General features: G+C 35.5%; 1 long non-coding RNA gene across 1 annotated transcript in view; it reads left to right on the forward strand.

Annotated features, from left to right (window-relative positions):
- Nucleotides 1–13,630, forward strand: part of LOC142836619 (uncharacterized) — a 47,841-nt gene extending 34,211 nt beyond the window's left edge. Inside the window, exons 2-3 of the long non-coding RNA XR_012908129.1 lie at nt 10,618–10,727; nt 13,522–13,630. This is a non-coding gene — a long non-coding RNA (uncharacterized LOC142836619). The remainder of the gene's footprint in view (nt 1–10,617; nt 10,728–13,521) is intronic.
- The last annotated feature ends 1,331 nt before the right edge of the window (nt 13,631–14,961 follow it).

Below are 14,961 nucleotides of genomic sequence, written 5' to 3' on the forward strand. Positions count from 1 at the left end.
CTTAGAACTGAAATGACATGTTAATCGCCATATCCACTGGTCATTTAGATGTGTTTTGTTCAACTCTGATTGTCATACGGCAAATGTGTTACGTATTGAGTCATAGATCCATCATCTATTGGAATATTTTAGTATTAATGTATTAACTTTAACACTTCAACATTAAGATCATCAACCAAGATATTTTAGATCCATGCATATAACCAGGCAAAGATTATTACTGGGCAATGGGGCTACTGTTTAAAATTACAGTGTGATAAAACTTGAAATAAATACTGACCAACAGCAAAAATTTCCAAGGAGTTATGTTAAAAGTTATATTTCAAAAAGTTATTCCATAGCAAAATGCTAGAAATTGATCTCTATTGCTCTTAATCATCTCTGAAGAATGCGTTCTCTATTTTCTTATTTTTAGCATAAGCAGTGCAATATACAACTTTTTTGGTGAAACTATATTTTGGGCATTTTACGGTTTTGAACAGATTTTTACATTAATATTTGTGGACAATTTTAGAGATGATTAAAGGTAAGGGAAATTGCTTTCTAGCATTTTACTAGTGAATCATTTTTTAAAATATTATTTTTTATTTAGAACATTGCTCCTTAAAATTCATTTTGTAAATTGTGTTAATTAGACCCTTGTGTAGTTATCTAAAATGACAGTCATTGAGTAATGAAACTTTATTTCTGGAATCATAAAAGTGTGAAAACTGGGCTATTATAGGCCTTGGGAGCCACAAGCCCAAAACTTAACATAAAGACTTTCACAACAAAAGATTGCATAATAAAGTACTCTCTATTATATGAAAGAAATCTCAATATGGTCAAGAAATAACAGGGAAGATAATGTCACAACCAGATATATTTCATCACCAAGTGAAACTTCCAGTGTCAGGAATGAATTACATCTCTTTGATGTGTTGGCTGAAGACATTCAGTGGAAATTTGAAACAACTTTGACCAAAGGCTATAGGTTTCTTTCTACAAATAGGTAAGTTTCTATTGTTGAAGAGAAGATTTACATAACTCAGTGAACAAGGAAACATTGACCTGGTACCTACCTATAACCTTCATTCTACTAATGAGTGTTCATGGTACTAGAAGGTACTCTACATACTATCAGAATAGAAAGTTAAACATCAAAAGAGCTAGAAACCTGTGATCTACAATGGCAAGCAGTCTGCATGGTTTGCTGGTAAACAGTAGCATAAACATTCTGGTAATACCAATAACTGTCTGATTGGATTTGAATTCCTCTCCATGAAATAAAACCCATGACTTAAACTGCTTGAGAGGAAAGAAGCCTGATATTAGATAGGCTGTGTGCCTAATGGAATCCAGAAACTACTGTTCTACAGAAGGAACATAGAAGTACAATAATTACTAATGACATTCTGCTATATCCATAGATCAATGACTTGCTCAGTCATCATTAGAGCTTCCTCCTGCAGTAAATGGGAACTAATTCAGAGACCCACACTGAACAATGTGGAGGAAGTGAGAGACTTTGAGAGACTCAGACCTAAATGATGATGAAACATCATCATCAAGTTACTCCCCTCAGGGCTCAGGAAACTATGAAAATTTAGAAGCAGGAAGATTTAAGAGCCACAAGAGATGATTGATACCAGAGAAAGAAGATCTTCAGGATACAAAACAATTTAGGCATGAATGAATTTGGTATCTTCCAACTATTAATGGGAAGGGACAGGAATTCAAGCCAGGGTGCTGACTTTGTGCTTAGAAAATTATTTGAACTTGAAAATAAGAGTATGATAAGAATGCTCTGGATGTATTTGCCACTGAATCCCAATACTATTGTTTAATAAACCATGTGTATGGTGGGTAGCTTTTCTGAATCTGATTATTCTTGCAGCGTGATTCCATGGATTGCTATATATGGAAATACCTTTAATGTACAGTTCGTAAGGCACAGTATATTCTGAGATAGTTCTTGCGAGGCTTATTTATTCAGTTCTCCAATGTAGACCGAATTTTCCAGAAAAACATGTTTTTTTCCACACAGATTGTAATTTCAACTTCGCAGAAAATGTCTGTTTTGCTCTTGAGGAAAGGTCTTGGATGGAGAATGAGCAGCTACCAGCCTTTTCCACTTAAAATCAGAAGTCACATGTTGACAGTCAGGCTACTGTTAAAAATTGTTTTAATATACCAAACCTCCCCCTTTGTTCTGAGTACATATTGAGTTAATAGCAACTAAATTATGTATGTCTCCTTTAAACCTGAAACTGGTACTGTAAGATAGATCAACAGGCTCATTTAAGGAACTATAGAAATTGTCCTTGTAAGTATAGTCTTCACCTCTTACTTGAAGAAATGAGACAGAGGAAAAATGAAAGTTCACACACACATACACACTCGGAAATAATAAAATAATCTCTTGTTTTAAAAATACTAGGCTGAAATAGAAAACTTTTCCTGGCAAGAACCAGAGAAGATTTGGTAGGGACATGTGACAGAGAAAGCAGAGCTCTTAATCCTGATAAAGATGAAATCGGATGTTTCTACCTTTGCAGATAGAAGAAGAAATGGTGTCTCTCCTGGTTTATTCTATATAATGTCAAATTGTCAAAGAGTAATAATTATCACATGTGTTTCAGTGGGTATATTTCCAGGATACAGGAAAATAGCAAAGCAGCATCCTATCTCTGGAGACAGAACATAAACCTAAGGTTCATAGTCACAAAATAAGAAATTCATAGTCACCTATCCTACTCATTCCAAGTTATGAATTGCTGGGTATTTGTCCAGTTATAAAATTCATTTAGTTCATTTATAATCTATTAAATGTTTCATTTTTAATGACAAGAAAATCTGTCTAAAAACCTTTTAGGAACTGAAATGACTTAATGTTAGAGGAAAAGATCTAAAGCTTTACGTTCCAAAGTAGACTAGGAGGTGTAAATGTGGCATATCTGACCCGTCTATGACCTACTAAGCCACAGTCTGAATTTTCATAAGAAATCCAGGTGATTTGTATATAGGCTAATTTGATAGATACAGACATAATCAATAAAACAATAGATAGAAGACATAATCAACAAAAACAAATATAGGTAAGTGGCCAAGTAAAATTTGTAAATTAACATTATTGTAATATCAACACTATTCCTAAACATTTCCCATTTTGTTTCCTAATTTATAAAATGAGGATAGTATTTTATCAGACTCTGGTGGTTTGAATGGGAATGACCCCCAGAGGCTCACACATTTTAATGCTTAGTCACCAGGGAGTGTACCTGTTTGAGAAGGTGTAGGAGGTGTGGTCTTGTTGGAGGAAGTGTGGACTTGTGGGTAGAGATGTGTCCCTGTGGATATACTTTGAGATTTCAAAAGCCCACTCAAGGTCCAGTGTCTCTCTCTGCCTACACCCTATAGATCAGTATGTAAGTTCCCAGCTACAGCTCCACCACCATGTCTGTTTGCCTGCTACCATGTCCCAAACGATGATAATGAACTAACCCTCTGGAACTGTAAGTCAGCCTTCAGTTAAATGCTTTCTCTTATAAGTCATTTGGTTTATTTCCAGGAATAGAATAGTAACTAAGACAGCTCCAAAGAAAGAATGTGATGTTTATCATTGATGACATTATTAATTAAGTAATACAGACAAATTTTGCATAAGATAAGAAATGTTTATAAAATGCAGGGTTGGTGGTGGCACATGCCTTTACTAGTTCCAGAACAGGCTCCAAAGCTACAGAGAAACCCTGTCTTGAAAAACCAAAAGATTAATAAAGAAAAGAAAGGTTAATAAAATGTAAGTGTGGAGGCTGGTAAGATTGCTCAACCATAAAGAATAAATCAGAATGTGTTCTGCTTTCTCTTACTCTCAGTTATGGGTTACCTATTAATTTATTCCTGAAACGCACTGTAGAATATCCTAGTACAGTCATGTTGATATAGTGATTTCTGTTTAGATAATTATTGGTTATTGATGTAATTTCCTTAGTAGATATATGTCTATTAAATTTTTTGTTTCTTATATGTTATTGTGAAAGTTATATCTTCTAAATAACCATATTAATTCATCTAGTGTATTAAGCTATTGATCATCAATGTATATAATTTCCTTTATTATGCTTTTAATGTACAGGTGTTCTCTGATTCATATTACCTATATGCTATTTTTTCTCTCTTTAATTTTAATTAATTATTCTGGGTAGAAGCTTTCTGATTTTATCTATTTTTTCAAGGACCAACGTTTCATATTTTCTTGCTTTCCTATTTTTAATTTTATTGATTTGTCTCTCAATTTTTTTCTACCTTTCATTTTATATTAAAATTAAGTAGCTCTTCAAATTAAATAGGTTGAAGGTAGAAGTATATTATGATTTTGGTGCTTTTTAATTTCTATTGTTTCAAATGCTACAAATATAAGTGTAAATACAAATATCAAAAATATACATTAATAACTTATCATATATTTCTAACATGTACTCACGTGAATATTTTATCATAATTAATCAGAATTTTGTTTCATAAGTAATGACTTTTAGAAGTTACCAGTGTTATACCATAAAAATAAATCAGTACATGGACCTTGCAAAGAACTTAGCATATAAATTTAATATTATGCATTATTATGACAATGTCTATATTTAAAGCTTATTTTTGTTCCTTTGCAACATTTTCTGCCTGCCACTTCCAAGTCCAGATTGATTTTTCTTTTTCTTAGATCTGAATTAATTTCACCATTTTCCAAGAAAATGTCTTAAAAGACAAAGAAATCAGCCCTAGAGTCATTAAGAGACTCTAATGTATTTTATCATTTTTAAAAATTATACTATAATTACACCTTTCCCCCTTTTTCTATCCTTCCAAACAACTTGCCCACAAACTCCTACTTGCTATCTTATAAATTCATGGCCTCTTTTTCTTTATATATCATATTTAATATATTTGATATAATATGTATTTTATATAACAATGTTATATAAACATAAATGTAGTAATAGGGAGCGGCGGCGGGGCTGTGTCCCCAAAACCCCAGCCGCCTGCCCGGCTAGCTTATGCCCCGAAATAATTACACGGACACTGTATTCTTTTAAACACTGCTTTGGCCCACTTTTACCTAGCATCTTCTAGGCAAACTCTCCCACCTGGACTAGCCCATTTCTTATCATCTATATAGCACCGGTCTTACCAGGAAGATTCTAGCCTAAGTCCATCCTGGGTCGGAGCTTCATAGCGTGCATCTTCCCTGGAGCAGGTAGCATGGCGTCTCTCCTGCGTCTGCTCCGGAGAGCAGAGCTGTGGAGTCTGACCTCACTTCCTCTTCCTCCCGGCATTCTGTTCTGTTTACTCCACCCACCTAAGGGTGGGCCTATCCAATGGGCCTAGCAGTTTCTTTATTGCTTAACCAATGAAATCAACAGATTGATATATGACACTCCCCCATCACATAAACAAACATAAACATAAATAATCATAAATATATTAAATACAGAAAAACAACACATTTAGGCTGAATAACATACTCATATGTATAGTTTTCAGGGCTGATCATTTGGAATTAGATAATCAATTGTTCTCTTTCCTCAGAAAGACCATTTCTCTTCTTCTCAGCATTCCTGAGATCCCAATAATTCTGTGTGTAAAATTGAGGCTTTCTGAGGTTTCTCCCTTCCCCATTATCATGTCTACCCATGTCCTTTTACAGGTCAGGCTTAAGGAGGTGAGACTTCATAAATATAGAGCTTCTCATATAACTAGAAGACTCAATCTCAGAGCATACTTTCCATTCCTTGAAATCTTGCATAAGTTTCTACCTCCATCCCTTAAGTACAGGCAATGTGTTATAGATGTATTTCAGGACAATGCTGGTTTAGAAAAATTGCAGTTGTAGAATCTCTTCTAAATGTTTTCGGTTTAACTACTAACCCTATATAGCAGGCTAGGCTTCTGGTAACAGTAATGATTTCTCACTTGTTGAGAAGACCTTAAGTAAATTAGAGACTTAAATGCAATTAGCTATTGGTAATTCTTGGGTATGCATGATATTATTATACTGCTTGGTTTATCATGCCATGCTGGTCAATGTTGTTCATGGGTATCATAATTGGGTAGAACTGTTGATTGCTTCTTTCCTTTAGAACAATGTTTCTCAACCTATGGTTCATAAACCCCTTTGGGGTCATACAGACCTTTCACAGGAGTTGCTCAACACCACCAGAAAGCACAGATACTTTTATTACAACTCAAAACAGCACCAACGTTAGAGTTATAAAACATAAATGAAAATAACTCTGTGGTTGGGGACCACCACAGCATGAGAAACAGTATTAAAGTGTTGCAGCATTTGTAAGTTTGAGAACAACTGCCTTTGAAGATTACATGATGCTTTTTGGTACCATGAGAGCTTGTCCCTCAAGAGGGTGTTTTCATGTTAACTTCAGATCAGAGAATTATGTATTGTTTTTCTAAAGTGCATGCTATATTCAGCAAGAGGAGCATACCTGCCATCTTTGGGGGTAGAATCAAAACTTCTAGGCAATAGCCTTAGCCTACAATGTTTTGAGATTTTCTTTGAGTACTCTAGTCAACAACTAAAAGAGAACCTCTCATGCCTAGTGTTGGGTCTTTTTTTTTTCATAGTCCTTAGACATGATCTTAGAGGGAGCACTGTCATCCCAAACTGGGATATTTCTTTTTTAAAAATATTTATTTATTTGTTATGTATACTATATTCTGCCTGCATGTATGTCTGTAGGCCGGAAGAAGGCACCAGACCTCATTACAGATGGTTGTGAGCCACCATGTGGTTACCGGGAATTGAACTCAAGACCTTTGGAAAAGCAGGCAATGCTCTTGACCACTGAGCCATCTCTCTAGCCCCCAAATTGGGATATTTCATTTAAACTATCTATATATATTTGTATACTGAGCTATGTGTACTATAGGTATCTTAAGTATTTTTAGATAGATAGCTAATAGTATGATTGTTTATGGCTTTTACAGACATTAATTTTACAGACTTTACCATTAATTTTCCTTCTTTCGGATTTATCCACTATTCCCTCCTTAATTAGGGTCCACCCTTTTGCCCATTTTTTCGGCCAGATCAATCAGATCACGTGTACCCCGCTAGTTCCCTTTCTATTGCTCTCCACCTCACAATGGTCCCATTTGAAATTTCTGGTTTCTGTAGTTACTCCAAGTTATTAACTTACACACCAATATTTGGAGCCAAGGACCTCAGATAGATGAGACCATGAGAAATTTATCTTTCCACTCTTAGTTACCTCAGTTGCTCTAAAGTAAATAAGACAAAAGAAATGTCTCTCTGTGTATATAAATACACGTGTGTTTCTTTTTCAGTGAGTAGAAATATCTAGATCAGTTTTTCTCTGTCATATTTATTGATCATCAAAGTATACTACCAATCTTGCAAGTGCTTAGTTATTTCCTTGTTATTTTATTGTGATATGACATTTTATTTAATCTTTTAAGCATATGATTATATTTTATTATATTTTATTATATATTTATTATATATTTATTATATTTTAAATTTTTCTCTTATTTAGTGGATAGGTCAAAGGAATCTCTATATACTAACAGAAACAAAATTTCTTCAATGTACCTAACACAATTCAGCTCAAGGTATTAGAACTTTCCAGGCAGAAGGAACTGCACAACAAAAAGAGATGTATAGATACAGACTTTTTCATTAGGGACCTATCTGTTATGCTTCTGAATGCTGAGATCTGTCAGAGCATGCTGTATACAAGCTGAAGATCCTGGAGTAGCCATTGCATGCCTCAGTACCATTCCAAATGTACAAGAAATGGGAAAAGAGTGGTGACGGAAGGCAATGTGGGTCTTGGATTTCAAAGGCCTGAGGTTTTCCTGCTCAGATGCGTCAGGGGAGCAAAGTGAAATAGAGATGAGAGAGAGGGGATCTCAGGTGGGTCATGGGAGTGTAATATCACCCAAACTCCATAAGGATGAAATAGACCAATTTGTCCTTTCATTGTCTTTGAAAACTACATTTCAATAAATATTATATTGTTTTATTAACCCATTAATGCGAGTTAATTACTCTAAGTAATTCATGTGTTGAGTTAATATTTAATTATCTACCTTCTGGGTAAGAGAGATGTGTAATCTCTTTCTCTGAGAATTTCTAGATAGGGAAATAAAATTAAAAGCAGAAACTTCCGGAAGTAGCATTTGTGTGTGTGTGTGTGTGTGTCAGTGTGTGCTGTTTTTCTTGTTTTGGTAGGGTTCATTGTTATTTCTTTTAAACACAAATTGTTCTAAAGAATTCTACAATACTTAGTTGATTCAAAATCATTCTTATATTCAGGGTAGTAAAATAAGGATTCAAATTAGCTTAAATCAGTGCACTTCATAAAATATTTAACATTTAAGAACAGTATTTTAGGACATCCTTCTAGAGCCAGGCGGATATGTGCCTCACTCACAGTGGATGGCATATTTTGGTGGCCTTCAATTTTGTTCTCAGACTTAACAAGGGCACTCATTTTAACTCAGCAACCAACTTCTCTTTCAATTTGTGTTTCGTTTCAGTAATTGTTCCCCACATTTTCTTGTAAAGCAAATCTCATTTGATTACTAGACCAAATCAGCCTATTTGTGTACAGAACCCCAAAGGACTAGAATTTAATCCCTTGGAGTGCTTAACATTCTTGTGAGTCAGGAGCAAAGCTGAAGCAAATTGCTGATCTGAGACACCCATGCCTAATTCGTGGATAGAGCTGACAGATATACACTTTGTTCTATTAAAAGCTTGTAGGCATATTGTTTTTCCTCTAGTAACCTCCAAGAGATACTGAAAGTGAACACATTTTAGGATGTCAACAGGAATATTTTGAGCCCATAGCAAGAATGAATTGATGGTCTCTGTCAACTCTTAAAATCTTAAATTTAAATGAATATGCTTGGCTGGAATTTGTTTGCACTCTGCTTACTCCGAAACAAAATGACAGCATAAATTGGCTCTGCCTGGGTTTTGTCTTGAATATTCTCTAAGTTGTGGCCTCAAACAGTAAAGCTTGTATGATTTGCAGAGCCTCAGTTTGAGCTTTGTAGTATGTTTGTTTTTCTTTGCTATAGCTACATTCATATTTATTTAATCTACCTCACTCATAAACTGGTGGCCCAATAGAAAGAGCATGGTAAAAAGTTGGCATTGAGATGCCCACATGAGAAGTAACTAAAATGAAGAATAGACAAAATGTCCAAGTAGGTGAAAATAAGAAAGCCAAGTGAAGAAGCAGGTGTGAAAGAGGCCTTTCTGTGGAAGGGGGTGAATTTTAAAGACACCTTAAGAGATTACAGGCAAAAGGAGCTGAGATATTTGGAAAGTCGTTTTCACAATTAATAGGCTTAGAATATAGAGCAGTTTAAATGGATTTGATGCTTATTTCCAATTGGCTTAAACAACATCCTTGGAAACTGAAAATAAAATCAAGCCATGACAATATGTTTGATTTATATTTTCAAAAGATAAAAGATCACAATTATGTTAACATATATCATGATGCAACCTGCTTCAACCATTCCCCAGAAACCCATTCTGGCATGTACTGAGTACCACCTCATCTTTCATCTTTTTTATTGATTTTTATTGCTCTCTACATTTTTCTCTGCTCCTCTCCTTGCCTCTCCCCTCCCCTTCAACCCTCCACCAAGGTCCCCATGCTCCCTATTTACTCAGGAGATCTTGTATTTTTCTACTTTCCATGTCGATTAGATCTATGTATGTCTCTCTTAGGGTCCTCATCATAGTTCAAATTATCTGGGATTGTGATTTGTAGGCCGGTTTTCTTTGCTTTATGTTTAAAAACCACTTCTGAGTCAGTCAGTACATGTGATAATTGTCCTTTTGGGTCTGGGTTACCTCATTCAAAATAATGTTTTCTAGTTCCATCCATTTTCCTGCAAAATTCAAGATATCGTTACTTTTTTCTGCTGTGTAGTACTTCATTGTGTAAATGTACCACGTTTTCCTTATCCATTCTTCAGTCCTGTAAGAATGGCTAAGATCAAAAACACTGATGACAACTTATGCTGGAGAGCTTGTGGGGTTAAGGGAACACTTCTGTGTGGAGGTCAGAGTTTACGAAGTTCCTTCTCTCATTCTACCTTCTATTTGAGAATCAAACTCAGGAGTGTAGGGAAAGTCTTACAATTTCCCAGCTAGCCCTGGCTTTCTTTTCTGCCTTCTAAGATCAATTTGCTAAGATGCAGAAACAACTGTTATATGAGGCTGCAGGATATTGGACAATGAAGTGGAGCAGCATGGTCTCCAACTACTATGTCAGAAATCTGGGATTCATGTCATTCTGCATCCTGGACTATGTTTTAGAACTCTGTTTTTGGCTGATAATTATATTTTTTTTCTTCATGTGAGGTAGCTTAATTTTAGGACTATCAGTTGCTTTCCCAAAGGTCTCAGCTTATCTGAGTTGCTCCTGCATTAATCAGTACCATGGGAATGACAAATGCCTAAGTTCCAAAAGAAAGTAGCTAAAGTGAAATTCAAGATGAAATAGAGGTCTCTGTAGCTGGTACTTCCCCACAAATCCCTTGCTCCCTATTGTCACAGTATTTCACTTTTCTCTGCAGCTCTTTGAATCCTTTCTGCAAGTGAGTTCTCCTGCACTGGAACAAAGAGGACTCCTGAATCAAATATATGTGCTCAAGTTGCCTACTGCATATTCCAGGAAAAGCAAAAGGTAATTAATTCTCTCTATCATCCGCTAATGTCAATCCCATTAAAGGGTCGCCCTTCCTTGAGCACATGTTTTGGGTAGATTACACAATAAACACAAAAGCCTTGAGTCATGATCACATTCCCCATGGCATCCAGAAAGGACATGGCTGAAAACATAATTTAAAAAAAAGAGGAGAAAATTATCAGGACATATTTCCCCACAAAGAAATCAATTCATCTTTTTTTTCCACTGGGAGATTTTTTTCTTTTTAAATTCTGTTATTGAATAACCAACTCCCTCCATTTAGTCCTCTTCTCATCTTAGGTTTTGTGTAAGGCATTAATCCCTGTGCTCTCGTGAGGACTAATGCAATGGTCCAGATGCTGCATGGAGGTTATTGCAGCAGACTCACCTAAAAGTTATCAAATATTTGTGGGCTGGTTTTCTTTGCTTTCACCAATGAGGACCCTAAAAGAAACACACATAAATCTAATCTACAAGGGTAGTAGAAAAAGGCAAGATATCCTGAGTAAATAGGAGCATGGGGGCTGTGGGAGAGGGTTGAAGAGGAGGGGAGCAGCAGGGAAGGGAGCAGAGAAAAATGTAGAGCTCAATAAAAATCAATAAAAGAAGTTATCAAACATGATGCATGGCTCCAAAGAGCTCAGTCTGAAAGCTTATAATGACTCATGACTCCATTTCATCATTCCTTGCCAATAACTTATCAGAGGTAGGTATTCTTTTTCTATATTTAGGGTAGTTAATAAAATATCCCTCTCAAAATATTCTAATAAACCATCAGCATATGTTGGTGCTAACCTTCATGATGCCACTCGACTGGACCTTGGAGTGCACATGTGTTGGGGGAAGCTATAGTCTGTTAAGCCATTGGCAGAAAGCAGCTTCTTTATTCATTAACCAATAAAAGCAACACATAGACAGAAGGGCTTCCCACATCACACATTAATTTAGACCATTATACTGAGTTATACTGAGTGCTTTGCGACTGAATGTTTGGGTAAGATCACTCTTTGGATCAGTAGATTGAGGAAAGCAGGTCACCTACCATAATGTGAATTTCTTTCTTCCAGTCAGTTAAGGATATTTTTACAACAAACATGGAGTAAGTAGAAGTTTCTCTGACTTTAATGCTTTTATTGGGAAAGTAGGCTTTCCAAGATTTTGAACCTGGACTGAAACACTGTTTTTTTTTCCCTAAGTCTAGAACTTGCTGGTAATTAATGTAATACTTAATCATCATATTTCTTATACCCAAACTTTCATACTTGGAATAAAAATGCACATTGTTTTTCTAGGTCTATAACTTGTTGATTGCAGACTTGGACCTCTCAGCTTCCATAATTGCTGGATGCCATTCTCTATTTTATATGTAGATAAGGAATACATATTTATTACTTATACTGTGGGATATAAACATTCATAAGAGATATTTTTAATTCTGGTTTTGGAGAACTCTAAGACAATTATACATTTTCTATTAATTTATTATATAATTATTTAAAAATACTAATACAAATTCCTACTCTCTTCCCTCTTCCCACTCTCCACCTTTTCCCTCCACAGACCCTCCCAACCACCCCTCCAATCCTAAGAGAGTGTTATGCACCCTACCCTATGTAAAGTCCAAGGCCCTTCCTATACGTCTAGGTTGAGCAAGGTTTACATCCAAAGGGAAAGAAGCCAGTACATGCAGTAAAGACAAATCCCAGTGTCACTATCAGTGGTCCCTCGGTCTACTCTGTCAACCACATTCAGAGGGGCTTGGTTGTTCCCATGCTCAATCACTCCCGGTCTAGTTGGAGATGATGAGCTACCATTAGCTCAAGCAAACTGTCTCAGTGGATGAACCCCTCATGGTCTTGAATTCCTTGCTCGTACTCTCCTTCCACTCTTATACATTCATATTTTCTTTCAGAAGTCTAATTTAACTTTGGGTCCTACAGGAAATAAGGATTTATTTGTCTTCACTCTAGATGCATTTAGAGAAGGTTGATTTTGTTTAATAACCACACTATTATTGGGCATATTCAACTCATAGCAAGAAAAAGATTGAATTTTGTACCTTCAGTTCAGAAAATGTTTATTCAGTCCTCCCACTGTGCTGCGGAAGCTCTAGCCATTTGTAAACAAACTTCCTCAGCACAGTTCTTTTTCACCTGCTTTCTGCATTTTATTCTTAAAATTGTGCCCCATTTATTTAATTTGCTTTCAACTGCATAATCCCCAGTATCATTTTGTTAACTACTATCATCAATAACTTTGCCATTAGAAGAGAAGTACGCTTTATTAGTGGTTAAGGTAATAGGCTGTGCATTAAAATGACTATTTTCAGACCTTAGCTTAGACACTGCACAACTAGGACCTGGCAGATATTGTTCATAATATATAATAATATAACTCAAATAACTGGAGAATACTGAACATAGCAAAATATTATATTACACATATAAAAAGGATATAGCCATGTCAGTACATTGATAGACTTTTCAGTGGTATTGATTGCACATTACATGTTTCTGCTACAATATCTCAGGTTTTCAAAGGAAAAATAAATGAAAATAAGAAGTAAGACATTTAGTTTTATGAAACTTACATTGTTATGTTGACAGTTATATAGTTTTACATAAACTAAGATATTAACTAAAAAGCTATGTAGTAAAAATTCAATTGTATATGGTTAAAACCAAAATGATTAGGAAATTTTATGCAAGTTTAAATTTTTTTCTTTCATAGTAAATGCATTTTACCTAAAATATATCCTGATTCCTGTTTCTTCTTGTTCTGTTCTTTTCAGTTCCTACCCAACCTCCCTCTCATCCAGATCCACATCCTTTCTGTCTCTTCTAGAAATAATAATTATAATAAAATAACATACAATGTAATATAATACAATATTATATAACAATAATATGATAAAGCAACATATTGGAATAATACAAAACAAATCGAAAGAAAAGAGCTCAAGAAAATGGACAGGAAGAGTGTAAAGATCCACCCCTTTGTAAACTCATGAATCCCATAAAAACATGAAACAGTAAGCCATAATATATAGACAAAGGATATATAGGGTATAAACTGTGATTATTAAAATTTTTAAAAAAATCAAAAGAAAAAAAGCCCTGAAACAACATTATGAAATAGGGCTCCTACAAGGATGGTGTTGAGTTTGTTTGATGATGGTCATCTACGGTTAGGAATGTGGACTACCCTTAAGGGTAGTTTGTTTCTCCAGTGAAATAACTTTGAACAAACCTGAATTTTAATCTCTAAGTAGCTGTTAGGTGGAGATAGCTCCTGAGTTAGGGATGGGCATTGTTGTCTACTTCCATTCTTAGTACCAGAGCCCATTTGGTTCAGACCCACTCAGCCCTGTACATGATGCTCCACACTCTTGGTTCTTATGTGCATTCATTCTGTGGTGTTTAGCAGACCTTGTTTCCCTGACATCCTCCATCTCCTCCAGCTCTTATACTCTTCCCACATCTTCTTCTGTAGTGTTCCTTGAGACCTGAGAGTAGGGATTTGATGGAGACATAGCACATAGGGCTGAATGTTCCTATGTCCCTCATTTTCTGCAACTTGTCTTCCTATAGCTCTCTCTAATTGTTCACTTCTGCTGTAGGAAGCTTTGCTGATGATGGCTGAGCAAGGCACTGATTTATGAATATAGTAGATTGTAATTAGAAGTCATTTTATTATTATATCCCTTTAGGAAAAGAGTAGTATTTGATTTTACTGTGGGTCCTTGAGCATCTAGTCTCAGGGTCTTGGTCACCAAAGTAGCATAAGGTATGGCTTGCATTTCATGAAGTTGGCATCAAATCAAATCAGATATTTATTAGTTACTCCTACAAGCTTGGTGCCTCCATTGCAATAATATGCATTGCAAGCAGGGTGCCCCTGTAGACTGTAAGGTTTGTAGATAGGGTGGTTGGTGTTTCACCTTCTCCTTTTGTAGAATATAGAGTTTCTGATGGTACCAAGAACACCAGCTTACAGATGTAAATGCTCTAAGTAGATGCGATCTTGTCTTCTCCATGTTCAGAGAGTACAATAAGAGTTTTCTTCAGTAATAGGGTCTTCCAGTAAGTTTGTGAGGAGTATGTATGAGAGATAATTCTAGTTGGGAATCAATCTCCCCCATTCTTTGGCAATTTTATTTAGATTACCTTCATTAATGTCTGTATTTTAGGAAGCTTCTACTTACTTGGGTTCCCATAAACCATGAAAATGC

This window comes from Microtus pennsylvanicus, chromosome 16 (genome assembly GCF_037038515.1).
Source record: "Microtus pennsylvanicus isolate mMicPen1 chromosome 16, mMicPen1.hap1, whole genome shotgun sequence".
NCBI classification, from domain to species: Eukaryota; Metazoa; Chordata; class Mammalia; order Rodentia; family Cricetidae; genus Microtus; species Microtus pennsylvanicus.